This window comes from Haliotis rubra, unplaced genomic scaffold (genome assembly GCF_003918875.1).
Source record: "Haliotis rubra isolate DU_JTF1 unplaced genomic scaffold, ASM391887v1 Scf1594, whole genome shotgun sequence".
Lineage (NCBI taxonomy): Eukaryota > Metazoa > Mollusca > Gastropoda > Lepetellida > Haliotidae > Haliotis > Haliotis rubra.
This window is the reverse complement of record NW_025765552.1, coordinates 59,263-78,696: the sequence shown is the minus strand read 5'-3', so window position 1 is coordinate 78,696 and position 19,434 is coordinate 59,263. Positions and strand designations below refer to the sequence as shown.

The 19,434-nt window shown below is 39.2% G+C and overlaps 1 protein-coding gene and 1 long non-coding RNA gene across 2 annotated transcripts in view; both read right to left on the bottom strand.

The window, feature by feature from the left end:
• LOC124271282 (receptor-type tyrosine-protein phosphatase mu-like) overlaps positions 1-19,434 on the bottom strand; it is a 138,102-nt gene that overhangs the window by 63,970 nt on the left and 54,698 nt on the right. The gene's annotated exons all lie outside the window — the stretch shown is intronic.
• LOC124271290 lies at positions 4,629-19,238 on the bottom strand. Its single transcript, XR_006896999.1, has 3 exons — positions 18,482-19,238; positions 8,438-8,440; positions 4,629-4,639 (listed from the first exon to the last, which is right to left on the bottom strand). It is a non-coding gene; the product is annotated as an uncharacterized LOC124271290 (long non-coding RNA).

Below are 19,434 nucleotides of genomic sequence, written 5' to 3'. Positions count from 1 at the left end.
AACTAAAACACCTTTTGTAATACGCGCGATACTTGACATCGAATGTCATACAAAGTGCTCTTAGGATTGTTTTTCAAATAACATTTATTCTATGCAATTTTATGTAATGCACAGTTACCTTTTCCCGTTTGTATATGTATTGATGTGTATTGGATATGTAAAAGGAACTGAAACATATAACAGGTATAATATATATCAGTATCACGTGAGTTTAACGACTATTCGCTGTCACAATACGCCAAACTCGTTGATTCTGTCGTTCAAAGACTTTCAAAGACCATCATATATCGAACTGCCACTGTAGACTATGAGACGTAACATAACGAGAGTAACATAACGTTGATACAAAAGGCAAAAATCCGTGAATGCGGTTGTCATGGACCCAAACGTTCTCATTGTCAAACGCCTGCAACAGTGTTAAAGCTGCTGTTCACCTGTCCATGAATATACGGGTCTATATCTGATATGAATGCGCTTTCACAGTTGAATTATACTGACTGTCTATTGCCGTGTATTCATATACCCTAGAGGAGGAAAGTATTCCTATCAGTAGTTTTGAAAAAAAAACTACAGCAAATATTGTCATATCAGTTTGATGGTACGTACGTACATGTATATACTTCGATATATCCGAGATTCGACACAGCTGGAAAATGACCAATGAAGAGGGCATGCTAAGAGACCAAGCTTGTACGAGACAACCGTACTCTTGACACATCAAACAGTATGCGCCCGTGTTTTCCCGAATAAGACTAGTTATTTCATATGTTTGTTTAATGGAAGGACTTAGTATTAAATAGGTTACCTTTAAAACATAACGTTTACTTTAAACACCTACAGTCTCGTGGTCCACAACTATCCAATGATTCATGGTTTCTTTATTTCCTCAAAGTATGCACTCCATTGTAATACCATTATGTGTTGTTGCATATAGCAACGCAGACATTCACAAACCAAGCCGTCCCGAAATGGACATGCCCTGTAATGAAAAGAAACTCTATGGGCAGACACAGTTACAGTAGTTTCCTGAAAACAGCAGATGAGAAACTGTACTTTTGAAAGATCCATATTGCATTTGATTTAAAGGAATCTTTTCATTGACTTTTTCATAAATGACAGTGTAGAAAAGCTTAGGTCACAATGCATGGTCATCATCTAGCAAAATCTGAAGGTAATGAGAAAATGAAAGGACATTATCACACGTTGGATCTAGCACTAATTCCTTGGTATTAATCACGTGATGACTTGTCAACCAGCCATACATATACAGAGCACAATGAAAAACACCCTGTCTCGACGAACCTCTCACATTTGCAGCTCACTGCTGTTCAGTACAATAGACAGCAATACATATACAGGCGACCAGGAAGTAAATTGAGTAAAGCAGATAGGAAAAACATGGTCGAAACATTGTGTCTGCCACTGACATGAATGCTCTTTACAAACGTTTACTTGTCAACTGTCATAGATCTGTACATTTCTAGTTCCAAACTTCACTTTTGCTTTTTTTCCTTATCATGGCTGCATATTTGTCATTGTAACAGGGGATACAGAAACAAAACCATGCACATTCAAAAACCAATTGTCTAATGCATTGACATTCATTCGACACTCCACCCCGTAAAGCACGCACGCGCGCACGCACGCACGCACGCACGCACGCACGCACACACACACACACACACACACACCACCACCATCACTAAAAACGAAAACAACCAAATAAAAACACTACACAACATCCACACACCACATCACACCAGATAACGTAGTGCAAAAATCTTTGGCACGACGTCAAACCCAATGTCAATAAACCTCATGTTGAACAATATATTATCAGATCCTGCTTATAGAATGCAAGTTACATTCGCCTGGGCACGTTAAAGGATGGACATAAGGTAGTGCACATTATCAGGGGGGAAACATAGTTTGCTTACAAATAAGCTTTTTAATCTAAATTGCACCACAAAAGTCCTAAACATATCATTTCAAAGAAGACTTTCCACAGGCTAAGATTTAGTCTTGATTAAAAACAATCACTGTTTGCAAAAAACAATGGAAATGACGTGTGCTCACTAATAAGTATTATGTAAACAATAGGATAATAACATGATCTACAGTCGATACCAATACATGAGGTTCGCATGAAGTTCTTCCACTTATATACACACAACGAATTAGAACAAAGCTCTGCTCACCCCTTACACCAACAGCTCTCAGCTACCTGTCTGTACTGAAATATATGTCCAGGCGACCAGGAAGTGAATCAAGTGAGAAACACGGGGCCAAAATATCATTGTATACCTGTCAGCAGGAAGGTCTATAAACTTTTCTATACCATTGATACATATGATGTTTTAGAATTCTATCTGTCGTACTCTGGTTTCAAAACTTCCATTGCAACAGGGGATACAGAAATATAAAACATATGAATAGATTTGAGATACAAACTCTTTGGGCACAGCTATGCTTGATATAGATTTGAATGGTTGTAGTTCTGTGTGGAAGCCCCCCACCCCACCCTCTCTCTCTTTCTCACACACACACACACACACACACACACACACTGTACGCACACGTCGCAAAGTCTGGTGGTTGCCGGATAGTTGGCTTAAGTATACACAGATAACGTGATAGGAATGCCATGGTGTCAATGGTGGATGCAGGACAGATTGAACAGGGAAAATACAGATTACAAAGCGACTTTCTATAGTATACCTGGTTGATTGATTAGGATTAGCTAAGCATATAAAGGTCACACGCCAGTCTTACGAAGTATGGGTGCTGCAAGATCCGGGTTAGAATTGGTCTTCAGCAACACATGTTTGTATAGGGCGACTAACTGATAGTGAGACTTGCTGACTTGGTTGACACATGTCACCGTATCCCAGTTGCGTAGATCGATGCTCATGCTGTTGAACACTGGACTGTCTGCCCAGAATAGGTTATTTACAGACCGCCACCACGCAGCTGGAATTTTGAGTGCGTTGTTACATAACAAACACACAACTATGCGTGATTCAACTTCTTTGGTCTTTGGAGTCTTTGGAGTGTACTCATAGTCATAGGTATGTACACACATGATGTTCAAAACATAAAGACTATAAATACACAAGCTTTTTTAAGACCCACAACAGGAACTCCAACAGGACTAAACTTTCAAACGATTGTATTTAACAGATAACAATAGCATGTAAAACAATTCATTTCACCTTTTATCTTCCACATTTTAAAAAAACAGACACTTTGTATGTAAAATATTATGCTCCGTCGCATATATCGTTTTAAGGGAATCAAACCCTTCATGATTGGCTGCACAGTTGTCACCAACATCAATCCATACATATGAGGGAAGTCATTTTACTGCTTCCGCTACTACGTAGAGGGAGCTGCTGCTTAATGGCCACAATAAGACGTAAAATTGACACTGAGGATCTGAAACTACGCCCGTTAAAAGGGTCAGGTGGTGTTCTTTTCCGTTGTTGCAAACGTCCAACACTCCTGCCAATATAACGACATTTTATCCTCAAAATCGTCAACTTCTTTCTGCATCGGGCTTACTATATACTACTACACCGACTGTGTCCGCTATTGTTACAGCTGTTACTGTTGCAACACCAAATATTGCTATTAGTTAAATTCTAGAAGGTGAGGTGAAATTGGGGTAGCCTAGTGGTTAAAGCGTTCGCTTGTCACGCCGAAGACCCGGGTTGGATTCGCCACATGGGCACAATGTGTGAAGCCCATTTCTGGTGTCCCGTGATATTGCTGGGTTTGTCGCTAAAAACTACGTAAAACTAAACTCACTCACTCACCCACAAATTTCTAGAACTACTACTGCTACATTTATTATATATACCAATACTAAAACATAGAGAGTCAGATGTCACTTTTGTGTTACTCTATGTCTTCTCAACACCAAAGATGGACATACTCAGTAGTTGTTATACCAATACTAAGACAAAGAGAGTCAGATGTCACTATTGTGCTACTCTATGTCCCGTGAGCACCAAAGATGGACATACTCAGTAGTTGTTATACCAATACTAAAGCATAGAGAGTCAGATGTCACTATTGTGTTACTCTATGTCTTCTAAACACCAAAGATGGACATACTCAGTAGTTGTTATACCAATACTAAGACATAGAGAGTCAGATGTCACTATTGTGTTACTCTGTGTCCCGTGAGCACCAAAGATGGACATACTCAGTAGTTGTTATACCAATACTAAAGCATAGAGAGTCAGATGTCACTATTGTGTTACTCTATGTCTTCTAAACACCAAAGATGGACATACTCAGTAGTTGTTATACCAATACTAAGACATAGAGAGTCAGATGTCACTATTGTGTTACTCTGTGTCCCGTGAGCACCAAAGATGGACATACTCAGTAGTTGTTATACCAATACTAAAGCATAGAGAGTCAGATGTCACTATTGTGTTACTCTATGTCTTCTAAACACCAAAGATGGACATACTCAGTAGTTGTTATACCAATACTAAAACATAGAGAGTCAGATGTCACTATTGTGTTACTCTACGTCTTCTAAACACCAAAGATGGACATACTCAGTAGTTGTTATACCAATACTAAAACATAGAGAGTCAGATGTCACTATTGTGTTACTCTATGTCTTCTCAACACCAAAGATGGACATACTCAGTAGTTGTTATACCAATACTAAAACATAGAGAGTCAGATGTCACATTTGTGTTACTCTATGTCCCGTGAGCACCAAAGATGGACATACTCAGTAGTTGTTATACCAATACTAAAGCATAGAGAGTCAGATGTCACTAAGCCTTTAAAGTAAGATGTTTCAGGAAGATCTGCACAGTAAAAATAGTTATATTGTTATATTTAGCTTATATTGTGACCATAGTTACTTTTCTGCCTCTAGTACTCCTCAGTAGACTGCACATCGAAATACCAGCACATTGTTGGCATACAGAAAGGCCTGTGTATTTGCATGTACTTTGTTTACTCCTCTGATAAGTGTGAATAGCTCCCAAAAGACGTTGTAACCCCAAATGTAAAATATAATGCATCTGATCATTTTCGGAAAGGCATGAATCTTTCGACCATTGGAGCCGGGCCAATTTACACTTGTCAGAAAGTGTACGATCTAGAGTGAGTGAGTATGGTTTTACGCCGCTTTTAGCAATATTCCAGCAATATCACGGCGGGGGACACCGGAAATGGGCTTCACACATTGTACCCATGTGGGGAATCGAACCCGGGTGTGCGGCGTGACGAGCTAACGCTTTAACCATTAGGCTACCGCACCGCCCTGTACGATCTAGACTACATGTAACTACTACTACTACTACTACTTCTACTACTACTACTACTACTACTACTACTACTTCTACTACTACTGCTACTACTACTACTTCAAGTACATACTCATCTTCAAACAGTTCTGGCTCACTTGCAATTACAAGTCTCAGGGTCTTATCACCATGCATCGTAAAAGCAGGTTAGTTTAATATATGGCAGTAAATAATAATAAATGGGGAACGTTTTTCATATACCCTCTGTATTATTGCGCTGTGTAACACTTGGAATTTGAGTAAAACTAGCTAGAAAATAATAAAAGGAAGTCATAGAAAGGATGAGGAATGATGATGCATATTTATTGGACAATTATCAGACATGATAATATGGCTGGTTACTGGACTTTAAGATTTCCGTAGTTTTTTTCGGCTACTGGTGCCAAGTGAAATCGGAAAAGAGGAAATGAATAACTACGACATTTTACCGTTTGTATTGCCTTTATCTCCTCTCCAAAAGCACCACAAATCCTTGTTTTCTTTTTAACAATATTGTCAGAACGTACATGTATACAACCTAAGCAGTACGATTTTCAGATTATTACATTAGGAAAAGCTCAGCAATCATTATTGCCTTCTGAATCCAGCCATTAACTCTTGTTTCTTGAAAATGAAAGGCTGTGAACTCCAGAAGGGTCCAGATGCCTTAGCATCTTTTAGACAACTAGCAACCGTCCCCATAACTGCATTACATCACAGTTTAACGCAAAACCTTACATCAGTACCTAAAAAAAACTATGCCCCCCCCAAAAAAGCATAGGCGTTTTGTATTTTTTAAATCTATTAATTACCTATTGTGTTCAAACAATCGTCAAAATATGTAACATAAGTGTTGATAACATGATTTTACACAATTGCACAAGTGAAAAGTCGACTTTACCTGAAAACGTTGATTTTGATGAGTTTTTTTACAAGAATTAAAAAAGGCATCGCCACAACGCCACAGAAATCACCTTCCAGCTAAAATTGTGCACTAAAGATCATGCACTGTCTGGATATATAAATCCAGATTACTTTCGGAAATTGGCATCCGTTTTGAAGGAGTTTCAAGGTCAAATCACTACGCCAAGTCTTGACGCTGCGACACAGAACATCGCCATGGAAAGAATGCACGCTGGAGATTACCAATTTTCTGTTGCCAGGCGTCTGAATGTTAGTCTGAGTACGATATCACGGCTTACAGCTCGTTACAACCAAACAGGTATAACAAATGGCCGTCCCCGTACAGGCAGATCTCGAGTCACCACTGCAGACCCATATCAGTACATCCGGGTACTACATTTGCTTGATCGTACTGCCACGTGTGGGGGCACAGCAGACAGGGTGCCTGGACTTCAGAGGATATTCGGTCAAACTGTACGGAACAGGTTGAGAGAGATTGGACTGAGAGCCAGGACACCCGACGTCGGCACCGTGCTACGTGGTCACAATCGCGCTCAACGTCTCCGATATCTAACGTTATCCACTTGGTCGTATAGACATTACCTTCTTCTAAACTGATATAAACATTCATTTCTTAAAGTCTATTTGTAGACGAGTTATACATGTTTGAAAATAAAACATTTTCGCAACAGATGTTTTGGTTGTGCGTTTCTCTTTTTGATTAGTATAACTCTCATGCAACAAAAGTCTTACGATGACAGAAACACAACTACATGTATTTACTACCGCGACTACACAAAGCTGTGCGGGCTGCAACAGAATGACTGCATCAGAATCATGGCTTCACAATAATATAGAAAGGAAATGGCATAATAGGGAGCAAACTGAAAAGTTAGTTTGAAAGCAAATTCAACACAAACTCATGGTTGCAGAAGGGTATCACCGCTATTATCTTACGACGTATGTGTGGATTTCGTCGCCGAAACGGCGGGTACATTGAAGAAACGGTGTCTACGTGTCAGGTTAAATATGTTGTGTCCATCCCAATAACTGGACGTCTTCGCTTTGTTTCACAAGCTCGCCAGAATCGGAAATGAATTAAAGATCATCAAGGGAACAGAAGCACTTATTGACATTTGTTTATAAATATCTGCACATCTCATCTTACAAAGGCAGACAGACAGACAGTGTCTGTAGTGATGTCAGTGGCGATGGTCACGCTGACCATGATCTATGAACATGATACTGTACAGTGTCAAAATGTTCGCATGCATCCTTCTGTTGCTGGAAATTTTGTCCTCTCATCCAGTTTCATCCTGAACACTGTATTGTGGTAATGCGTTGCATTACTGATATATTCGTATGTGCTTTCTGTTGCAGAAACTTTTGTGTTCTCATTAAGTGTCACATAGCGTTCGTCGTTCATCTTGGTCTTCAAGCCGTCCAGTTGTTTCAAACGATCTGACGAACAAAATGTTGCGGTAGTAAACTTAAAAGAAACTTATCACGAAAAACACATACTGCCCCATGCCTGAAAATATGGGGAAAACTGTGACAACAGATACAATATTTGCGGAGGTCAACTGTTTGAAATGTGTCTGACCACTAAAAGGTCTTCTGTTCTGTGTAATGTTCATTCTTTTGCTCGCATTTATAAGTAACATGTACAATTTCTGCAGGAATGTAAAGGAATGCAATCGTTAGTACTCTGGTATGGGAACTCGATACCAGTGATTCACTATCAAGTAAAATAGTTCATTAAAAGAAGGAGCCAATTATTTTATGCACAATAGAGAGCACAAAAATCGGTTGTGCCTACTCATTTACATTTTTTTTTAAATGAGTTTATTTGTTACTTAAAGTGTGTCTGTCATATTGGGATTTGCCTGTCCATGAATCGATGGCTATGATTTATGAATAGTTTTGCGCTGGTCTTGACCTAAGACGGTCAAGTAACAATTACCCATTACAGAGCTATTTTATTACCGACTTTGAATAGAATCTATGACAGGTAAGTAAAGAGGTTTCCTTTAAGTTGTGAACACGTGTGGTTCTGTTTAAATAAGGATGGAACTTATATTACCGCCTGATGTAAATGGTTCCTCCAATCACTGTGAAGATCAGCACCACAGAAAGGATCGCTGCTACTGGCACTCCTCAGCTGCATCCATACTTTGTGGGGACCTCTTGATCAGACAAATGTGAGAAGAATCTACAACATACTCAGTGTAAAAGACCATCCGATATTAACCTTGCTCGCTAATCTTATAAATCATCTTTCACTGTGCACAAAAAGACATAAAGGGATGAAAATAAATGAATAGTCACTGAACGTCCACACTGACACGAGCTTTGGAAAACTAGGAGTACCCTTGACGGGAGTACTCACTCAATTTTCATGAAAACGTATGTGTTTCTTGCCTGACATCACCGTAAAATATATTGTTGAAGAAAGTTGTGACTGTATAATGTTATTTCAGTTAATAGTCAGAGGTAGTTCATAACAATGTTTTCAACAATACTCAGTTGTCATGAATATATTTCTATCACTGATAGCAGAGGTTTGGAAGCTGTTTTGTTAAGATGCGTTCGGGGTTTGTTCTGGAATCATCTAGAACAACATAGATTAATCTGCTACAGTATGCAGAAACCGGGAGTTATCATCTCACATCAAGACTATCGGTTATGTGGGGTCAACCCAACTGTTGTTTTCGATGTTTGGCCAGTGTGCTGCAAGCGAACATATTTATCTTGTTGGGATGTTTGAGAAGATGGCGTGACGAGGGGGGACACGTTAAATGAATTGATGACATCTTTATTGAAATTGATGTGACGTTTGGGTGTAGTTCATATCTTCGGTACGTCGAAGCTGTTGCATAAAGGAGTTGTTATTGCATAAAACGCGTTCTTCCTAACTGTGTTATGATTCCTGCTGTTGTATTAATCCCGTGATTTCATTGTACTGCTGATTAATACTACTTCTATCTTGTACTGCTATTAGAATCACTTTACGGAATCGGTTATTAAATCGTGCGAATATACTTGTCAATGGCATAACACGTCTTTGTGGTTTCACACTGAAATATTTTTACACATAGATTTAAATATTTTCTTATTGATTAAATTTCGAAATCGACACGATTCAGTGACGCTATATGGTAGGTCTGACTTAGTGTCACCACACTGTGACTTACACTGGTCACCATAACGACCCTTGTTAAGTCTGTGTGGAGTATGTGAAATACCGAAAATGAAGACCCCATACATGTCTAAACACAATTATCCTTTCTGATAGCAAACGTAACGTCTGCACCAGGAACCAAGCAAAGATGGATCATAAATTATGTCAATCTGGACACTGTGGAAAGGCATATCATCATGACACTGAAAGTAATGTATCATGTCATTAATCCACCCTGCTGTACATCCTTTAGGGCAGAGTTAGTTTGTCTTGTCACATATATGTCATCATCCAGACAGTTGCCACACTGAGATGCGCAGTTGATACCATAGGAACCATCTGGACATGCTGCAAGCACCCATACTGAACACGTGGATTTACCGTATCGTGGAAGGGAAACATACAGATTTCCCTTGCAAACAAAATTATGATAAGGGTGCAGACAAAAGAAACCTAATGTGAAAATTGGATAGAACATGTAAACTATTTCATCAAAGTTATTATAATGCAAAGAAATAATGTTGTTACCACCTAGGCTACCAAATTCTCACGGGATGAAATCAGTACTCACGATGCAAACATAACTTTTTGTCATCATTTATCCACCCTACTGCACATCCGTTAGAACAGGACTCCGTGATCTTGTCACAGATGACACCTTCGATGCAGTTTCCACATCTTGAGGCACAGTTGATGCCATAGGAACTATCTGGACATGCTGCAAACAAACATACGAATGGCTTAATTGTATTGTGCAGGGTGAGCTTGAACTCATAAAACCCCTAGTACCCATTTTGTGGACAAATCACTTTGAGATAGCTTATGATGAAGAGTTGCTCTCGAGAGTGTATCACCGTGAATAAGTGCACTGTTGTATGATCTGGCAAACAAATCATGTGTCTTAACAGGATACGTTAGAGTTGGTTGACATTCGTTTGCATGACACGTCCGTTCATTTTCCCCATACTCCTCGAGAAACATGCCATTTCCTATTGTCTGATTACCGAGTTTTTCATTTGTTTTATAACAGATTCACATCCGAGTCCGAACACATCAGATGAAGGGACATTTACGTTTAGCTACCGGGAAATATTCCACTTCTCAAAATTTGTTCTCATAGAAAACATTCTAAATAGAATGAATAATATTTGGTTCTTTGCGACGTGAAAAGAAAAGAAAATTCTTACGATGGATTAGTGAACTAGAACACCTGTACTCCATAGCATTTGACACATATCCATAATATGTGGCAAATGTTTTAAACTAATTTTTGCAAAATATTCCATGTTTTTAAAGGTACTGTTTACACATGAACTGATGTATTGTGAAACAAATTCGTGGCGTTGAGAAGAGCATTGCCAAAGTTCACTAAATGATAATAATCAGTGAAAATTGGAGATTTTCTTTTCAAAACTTTACACCAAAACGCAGGTGTTCACATGCTCGGTATTTGGACATGCTTTTCAGCAATTTGATGCATGATCCTCGTGCAATACATCATCATAAGGTTTGCAGTTGGTTCGCAGTTGGTAAACACAAACACACACACATAAATATATATGCATAATATATAGTAAGTGTTTTAAGTGAGTCGAAACTTTTGATGGGAAGTATATTTGGAGATACATGCTACCAAGGGAGACATGCCTACATGCTACAAACACAGATACATCCACTGTTAAGACCGTTCATCTTCAGTGACCATGAGACCTAAATACTCCACACGTGCACGTACAGAAAAGCGTATGTCATACCTTGTTGACATGTGTCATACGTCCATCCTGCTGCGCATCCTCCAGGGCATGTTCCAGTGGTCTTGTTACAAATGGCATCATCAAGACAGTTTCCACACTGAGAGGAGCAGTTGATACCATAGGAGCCATCTGCACATTCTGTACAATTATATATACAATTATATAAAGACAAGGTGAGTGTGTGCATTTGTACTTCAAACAGTGACGTAATGAGCTTAAAAAAGGTGTATGTTCGTTTCCCTTCCACGCAATTTAACTGCATGAATATAATGTGTGAAACAGTAAAGGCATTGCCAGATTTGAGTACAGGTTGTTGCCACCAACATCCCGATCTGCACCAAATTCATTGCCATATGTACTGCTCTGGTTGCAAGATCTCCGCAAAGCAACGTTTTCTGGAGAAGGGGGAAAAAGATTTACAAATGAAATAAACAAATATTAGTGACATTTCATGATATTACTCATATCCTTTACTTCTTACTCAAGTTTCTGGCAGTAGGAACCAAACCATCCTTCCTGACATCTGTCTGGATCACCAACCTGGCTACAGGGAGTAGAGGGGAACACGGCACAGGCAGTAGTGGTGTTACAGTGACACTCGGCATGTGTTACAAAAAGCACCGCTTATGCCTTTATTCTTGTTTGTTTTTCTATTTAATCACGTATTTACTAAAAGTTATATATGATAGGTATTATAGGTTTCGGGGCTAGTTCTTCTTTTTTTATTTTTGTAAATACTTCCTCTTGAATAATGGTTTTTAACGATGTTCCTTTATTTTTGAATTTATATTCAATTATCAAATATTTTATATTATACAATATAGGTATAACAGCTTTCGACCTGTTTAATCGCACTATGAACTATGAAACTGATATTGACATGTATTTGGCAGGAATAAAGTTCCTACCAGTGAGGGTCACAGTGACTACAAACAGTCCCATCCATGACCAACCCATGTTGGGCACCTACATGAAAAGAAAAGGAAAAGCAGTAAAATCAGACAGATCGACGTTATCATTAGAATAGAGGATACGTGTCCTGTAATAGGAATACCTTGGTGTTGTTTGTCCTTATTAAAGATTTCAATCCTAATAAAACATTCCGGCCTTTACCTATTCTTTATTAACGTCAAATTTGTTCTCGTCACGATGTGGCTTAAACATTGCCGATGTGACGTTAAATTTCAACTCACTCACTCACTCATTCCGGCCTTGTAACCCCTTGGTCATATACTCTTCACAAACATTTAAGCAACAAGTATTTTCAGTGTTATATCTTTATCAATATCGATAGCGATTTTGCCGACTTTTTACTGAGAGGTAAATATTCAAAGAATACATAACTTTTAGTGACTGTCAAATTGATTTATTAGATAACATTGACAACATTACCCGAACAGAACCACCCTCAGAAACAACATGCAAAATGTGTGGCATGAATGTGCACCACTCTTCACACATGCACCCTGATCGGTGTAAACCTACCAGTAATCATTCTTCTGTTCAAACAAGCGGACCCAAACTTCATTCTAATGGATGATAATGTCCGTCCATGGATGATAATGCCTGAGAAAGATCTTGCTTAGATCAACAACAGCACACATATGGACTGGCCTGCAAGGTCACTTGATCTGAACCCCATCGAACATGCTTGGGACATTATTGGAAGTAGTGTTTACGATCTCCATGTTCACTCCCAGACTCTGGATGACCTTGAGCAGGCGTCACAGAGGGAATGGCAGAACATTCCACAACAGCAACTTTAAAGGCTCATTTGGTCAATGCAAAGACGTGTCGAAGCTTGCATTTGTGCTCATGGTGGTCATTCGCGTTACTGACCACTGCTTCACTGTTCAAAACTGACTTGAACCTTAATGTTAACATTTTGCTCCATCAATGCGGCACATTTTGCACGATTGTGTCACGGGTACATGCTTTTGATGATTTGTAAGTCTATTATTGCTCAATACCCTTTCATTTCATTTTGTTAATCGTGTGTACATATGCTTCACCTTTCTATTGCATTATTCCATGATTTGCAATTTCAATAAATGAAAATGTAATGATACTAAAACATTGTGTTGCTTAACTTTTTTTGAGGAGAATATAATGCCATTCCTAAGTTATGTGGTCGAAAAAGCTGTCCTTATTTATACACAAACATGATATATTATAAATATGTTAATAAAAATGATAGTTTCAACTGAAACCTTGGTTGTTATAGTGGTTTAGGTGCATTAAAATTCAAGCGAAAATACGAATGCTCCAGCATATTGTTTGCTCAAACAGAGCTCACTTTCTTTGCTATGACCCTTTGAACATACCGTATTAGCTATAACATACAGTGGTGAAGGATTACTTCCAATTTTGAAACCTGGATATAAGCGTTTAGTTCACAATGAGACCACGTGAGTGTGTAAGTTTTAGAGCCACTTTTAGCATTGTGACTGAGATTAATCCCAGAACCAGCTCCACACTGAACCCATGTGAGGACTCGAACCCTGGTCTTTAACCATGAGGCTGTCACTACAATCAAGTCTCTATGGTTACATGTCAGGTCGCCTTGACATCACCGGTCGGGCACCCACTACTTTGGTGACGAAAGTTCCATTTATCGTTCACGGACCTTTCTGTTGATTGAGGGATTTTAGAAGGGACATCGTCGCATTGCCACATGTCCGTGAACCTTTGGTTGCATTTGCCAGGTTTGGCTTTAACCTGACAATGTAGCTATGTTCAGACCAGACTCTTATGTTTGTTGCAGATGAGAGTTCCGTGAATGTACATTATCTATCATTGTTACTTGAGTATTTGATATAAAGATAACCAAATCTGTCAGTACTGTTGTACGGACACTTTCCCTAAACATCATTCTCATGTACATCGGTCTCTCAGTAGCGAAGACGGAAGCAAACCTAAACCAGAGTATAGTGATATAACAGGTCAACCCCAATGAATAAAAAGTCCTGTTATCTATGACCCCACGTTCCCTTCAGTCAAAAGCATACAATGCTGTAAACCCTGATGTTTACCTGTCCATGAAGAAACGTGTCCGCGGCTGATATCAATGCCCTTTCAAAACACAGTTGAATTTACTGTCGGCCTATAGCCGTGTATTTATATATACTTGCACAGAAGAGAAATATATTTCCTTTAGCAATTATAAATAGCATACAGACAAACACCGTTGTATCGAACAGGGAACTTTACTTTTAATACTTAAAAGGTAGGGTAAATTGCAGTTTGGGTTGATATTATTTTTTAGATAAGTTATGTGATTGGTTGGTTGGTTGGCTGGTTGGTTGGTTAGTTAGTTCGTTGGTTGGTTGGTTGGGTGGTTGTGTAACAACGCATTCAGCAATATTCCAGGTACATGGCGGCGAGACTGGACGAGACAATCCAGTTATCAGCAGCATTAACGTCGATCTACGCAGTTGGGATACAATGACAAACCTGACCATCCGATCCCGTCAGTCGCCTCACGACAAGCATGGGTTGCTAAGGACGACTTCTAACCCGGATAATCATGGGTATCATTTACAAATGATCATGCCGTTCACAACGCGTAATGGATTTTGTGCAAATATGTTTTTCATGATGTGCACGAAAAAATGTTTGGGTTAAATTTGCACAGTATAACGTATCAGTGAGCTTTACATTTCAGTGATACAATCCAGCCTGAAAGTTGTCCTAAATTGCTTGAAACGCAATTGGCATGTTGGAAGTTTCCTGATCCATACACTGTTCCACTGATTCCTATATGCCTATATTCACTCAAACACCTATGCTCTCGGCTGTAAAACCATTGTGTTCTTTGTGTATAGGACCACAGATAGTGACTACCCAATTCGACCCGCCATGGAGGTTCGTTGTTATGAAAGGACACTCTCTCTGAACAGATACAGTTGTGATACATGTTGCACAATCGACGGTTTGCGTTCGCACTGACCAAGAGGATGGGAAAAGGTTTTCATTCAAACCGATAGGGAATGTCTTAAGAATACGTAAACTGACAGATTATTACACCATACCACTGCAGATTCAAGCTGTATGTTCACGCTGGTTCAGGAAAGTGTGCATCGTAAAATGTAGTTAGATGGTTACCTGTACTGAAAGTACTGTGAACGCTGTGCAGAGATGTCTGAACAAGGTGCAGTGTTATTGAAGTGTGAACGTGAAATGTTTATAATGGATTTACGATGGTGTATGGTGGTACATGGTCCACGAAGTTGTAATTTGTGTGCAAATAGGTATGTTTAACAATTTTCTTAACGTCTTCGTAGCTCTGGATCAAACTAAAGCGAATCTCCTTGATTCTACACATAAAAAACAGCAGAGGAGGAACGGGGGGTTTTAAACATGTGAATCGCAGTTGTTTTGAAGAAATGTATATCTGGATTAGCTTCGGTCAGTGTAGAAACTTTGTAAACCACAGGTAACGATGTGTGCTGATCATCGTATTATACCTTATTTGATAATAGGGAATGATTTCCGCCCGTAACCACCGTTTCTTTTTGTTTGTTTGTATTTTTGTTTTGTTTTTTTGTTTGTTTGTTGTTGTTTTTTGGGGGGGTTGTGTTGTTTATTTCATTAGTTTCTTTATTGTCAAGATTGCTTAGCCAGTAAATTTTATTTTTACCTCCTAACCTTTAAGCCATTTCAAACGGGGATTGCGGGCGGAACTATTACCGATAATAGCAGGATATTATCACACACAGCATCCGAGGCCAATAAACGTGTGTTAATCAAATTAGGACCTCATCTCTCATTCACATAACACAAGGGATAAGAGAAAAATGAAGGAGACTGTGTCTCTACTCACCTCTCACATCAACAGCTCACAGTTGCCTGTCTGTACAGCTATACAGGCTACCAGGATGTGAACTGAATAAACCGCATAAGGAATACGTGATCGAGCTCTGAATGCTTTGTGCATTTGTTGTTTTGCGCATTTCAGGTAGTTGTAAAATACCGTTTGCCTCAATTTATATACAAGATTTGAACTGACAGGCAATTTCAAGTCCGCGTTGGTTCTACCCTGTCTGATCATTATAGGATCAGGGTGTCCCACAAGGCATTATTTTGTCTGTCACACTAATTAGTATAGAGATAAATAGTTTATCAAAGGTTTGAAGCGATTCAGTTGAGGGATCATTATTTTTGGATGACTTAAATATTTCCTGTCGTGGCGAAAGTATGCATGCCATTGAAAGGCAATTATAAATAAAATAAGTAAATATGTGGTGTTTAGAAACGGATTAAATGTTCTAAATCACTAACAAATAGTATCCACTTTTGTCGAATGTATTAACCCCAAAAGGGCCCTGAATTAATTTTAGATGGTACACCTATTAAAACTGCAGAAGAGATCAAGTTCCTGGGTATGATTTTCGATCATTATAAAATATTTGAAAAATAAGGCGCTGGATATGTTGAGAGGCGACCAAAAGACCCTCCTCCATCTGTACCGAGCACTGATCCGTTCAAAACTCGATTATGGCTCTATCATCAAAGGTGGAGCCTGCAAAAGCAACCTTAAACTTCTAAATACTGCCCACCACCAAGGTCTAAGACTCTGTCTTGGATCTTTCACAACCTAGTCTCCCATTGACAGTATCTACGTCGAGGCCGATAAGCCATCTATAAAACATCACCGTGTTAAATTATCTTTACAGCATATTACAAGGCTATATTCTAATGAACCCAACCCTGCGTACAAATGTGTATTTAATCCTCTTTATGAGGATTGTATAATACAAAGGCATCCCTTGATCCACCTCGTGGGATAAGAATTAAACCATGCATTTCTGATGCTGGCATTGAGCTGGAAAATATATCTCCTTCCCGTCCTATTTCTTCTCCTCCATTTCAATTAGTAAGGCCCCAAGTCGACCTTACCTTGACCATATTAAAGAAGTCAGAAACTAATGAATTACAATATAAACATGAATATAATCAATTAAAAAAGTAACTAAGATACATACAAATCCTTATTTACAAATTAGTCCAAGGATGGTGGCACGGCTGCTTGTGCCACTGTCATTCGATCCAGAAAGATGTCATCTACATTACCAGGTTAACAGCGCTCTTTCGTGCCTTTCGGCTATGAAAATCTCTCTTTACAAACATCCACTTTAATCGAAATACAGCAGAACATGGATATAACGAACTCCAAGGAACCAAGAAATTTAGTTCGCTATATCCGTTGTTCGTTATTCACATTTGACCGCCATCTTTGGATTGTAGAGATGTAGAGACATGTATATGCTGAGGCTACACATCTTTATTCTTGTACATTGACATAACATTAAAATTCTGAATTTATCATTCACAGACATTAGCTACAACATGTTTAACAATCACAACAATCTCAACAATATATAACGTAACTGCATTTAACAAAGTCCACAATTTTGCTCTGCACACCACGTCTTTCCAACTTCATTTTGTCAACTGCATCACAGACATCTGCAAGAGAGTCGAAGGTAGAACTATCTGAACCTTCCCAACCAAGTAGATGACGTAGTGTCTCTAATGCTGCATTGGCCTCAGCAAAGGATGGCTTCGGGCGAGGTTCATCATCTTCACTGTCAGAGTCGGGAGCGGATGTGACAGTGGGCGTGGCAAACTGCTGGGCTACTGACGTCACAATCTCGTCTTCAGTAGGGCGTTCGGCTACAACTTCATTGTCACCGTTGATGAAGTCGTCCAACGTGATATCTGCCGGGATTTCTTCTGCTTTATCTGACGGTTCATTCCACATAACTCTGAGGTCGGAAAGAACCATGTTGTCTGTCTCATCGTCTGATGAATCTTCATCTCGCTCAGGAAGGACAAAGCCTCCCTTCCGGTAGCAGTTGGCGATCGTCTTAGATGTGGCCTGTCTCCAAGCGGCATGAATCATCTGGATTGCATCAAGGAGAGTGATCTGATGTTCTTTCTTTTGATCAAAGGCAGTCAGCATTTCCCTCATTACCTGGCCCATGTACAGTTGTTTCAAGTTTGCGATGATACCCTGGTCCATGGGTTGAATCTTACACGTAGTGTTCGGTGGAAGGAAGACCAGTTTGACGTGTGTGAGGTGTTTCACAACAGGATGGGCAGGACATTGTCTGCAAACATCAGGATCTTACGTTTTTGTCTTGTCATACTCTTATCCAGGTTTGTGATCCACTCTGTGAATCATTCACCAGTCATCCTGGCCTTGGCATTTGATATGTACGTTACTGGCAAACTGCGTACATTTTTTTAAGCATCTAGGCTTTTCTGACTTCCTTACGACTAACAACTTAAGTTTTTCACTCCCAGTCATGTTTGCCTCTACCAACAATGTTATTCTCGCTTTAGAATTTTTACCCCCACTGCATTTTTCAGATTTAAAGTGAAGAGTTCTGTTTGGTTTCATTTTGTAGAAGAGGCCAGTTTCGTGAGCATTGAAAATGTTATCAGGCTTGGATTATATAATGATCTCGCTATTGGCCTAAACGTCATCGTTTTTATTTCGTTACCAAGCCACGTTGGCGTTTCTTGTAACACAGTGGCCAATCATTCTGCTGGGGCAGCACTCATCATATCTGTGACACCACTTCATATTCCATACTCCGATTACAACGCTGTTATTAGATCTGACATCCGTGATCTGATGCAGAAGAAGCGGGACGCCCGATGGTATTAATACATTACATGACATAAAACCCTACATTGGCTATACTTACCTGGGTTGTCAGTGCAGATTTGAGGAGGTCATCATTCGACGTTGTGGTATTGACCTTTCAAGATATACACATGAGTATTTGCTTAAAGGTGAGGATCCTCTATATTGCATCCCTTGTAATGAAAGAATCACGTCCGGCTTGGCTGCATTGATTTTGCAACAATATACTTTCATGTCAGTGATGGATAGACTATGATTGACTAAAGTAGGTAAAGATTACATGCAAGACTTACTCCAGTTTCAATAGTGGATAGACTGAGATTTACTATATCACGTAAAAATTGCATACACACTTACTCCGGTATCAGTAGTGGATAGACTGAGATTTACTATATCACGTAAAACTTACATACAGACTTACTCCGGTATCAAGAGTGGGAAGACCAAGTATTATGAAAAGATTACATTCAAGCTTAATCTCGTATCAATAGTGGACAGTCTAGAATTGACTAAATGATGTAAAGATTACATGCATGCTTACTTTAGTATCGATAGTGAACAGGTTTGGACTGACTAATGTATGTAACAATTACATGCAGGCTTACTTTAGTATCGATAGTTGACAGG